Below are 1,104 nucleotides of genomic sequence, written 5' to 3' on the forward strand. Positions count from 1 at the left end.
GGTTTGCACCAATATGACTACATTTCCCATGATTCTTAGGCACAGAAGACCAAAGTAATTCTAGTTAAGATGTGATGAAAACAAATACTGTTAGTTCATTAGTTCTGTTCATTTTTGTAGTAAATATAATGGGAAATAAAGATCCTGGTCTTTATATATATATATATATATATATATATATATATATATATATATATATATATATATATATACATATATTTCTCTCTTTCTTTGATTTATACACTATTGGTCTTGTCTCGGCCACAATACTCTAGTCTCAATAAATTCTTGATCTCAGTTGGTGTGATCTTGACTACAACACTACATGTACGTGGAACCTCCTCATAGTGTTGCTCCTTGATGATTATCAGAATTTTGACACTCTTTAATATGGTGTCATGTGAACAAATTCTGGGTTGGAGTCAAAGCATGAAGGAACTTAGAATGCCTGTTTACGACCTGGAAAAACTTGTGTTGATCATGCAGGAACTTTCTTCTTATCTAACAGATTTTTATTTTTTTATTTTTGGGATGTCACCCTCTTCATTGGTCTTGAACAAACGGCGATTGTTGGCCGTATCCGACGCCGAAAACAATTCATAAGAAAGTAATGGGGTAGATGCCACGGACTTCCGACTTCCAGGTTTCCACACATCAGCGCTGTTTCCGGTCACTGCTGGCCGCGTTCCAAGACTCGCACCCCCAACCCTTGCAGCCCCATCGACAGGAGCACGCGGGACGTCTCAGCTCTCTGAAATGCTTCGGACAACTGAGACACATGTGACATACTCGCACCTGTTGACGGGAACGCGCAACCGAGGGGCACAAATCGGAAGCGCAAGTACTCCGGACGCGGCCCACATGTCGCAAACCGGAAGCGGAAACATAGCTGATGTGTGAAAACTCGGAAGTCCTGCCTCCTCCGTGTCATATACCCACTGACCTGTATGTATGACTGGAAAGCATAGCTCATATACGCCAGTGCAAGTCGTGGTCACAGGGCGGCCATCTTGTTACTCCCATCTCGCGAGCAGACTACTGTTTAAACTATACGGTATACGTACAAATGAGACATATACAGCTCCATCGGTTCCTTCTTTTTTT

The sequence above is a fragment of the Festucalex cinctus genome, chromosome 18, assembly GCF_051991245.1.
Source record: "Festucalex cinctus isolate MCC-2025b chromosome 18, RoL_Fcin_1.0, whole genome shotgun sequence".
NCBI classification, from domain to species: domain Eukaryota; kingdom Metazoa; phylum Chordata; class Actinopteri; order Syngnathiformes; family Syngnathidae; genus Festucalex; species Festucalex cinctus.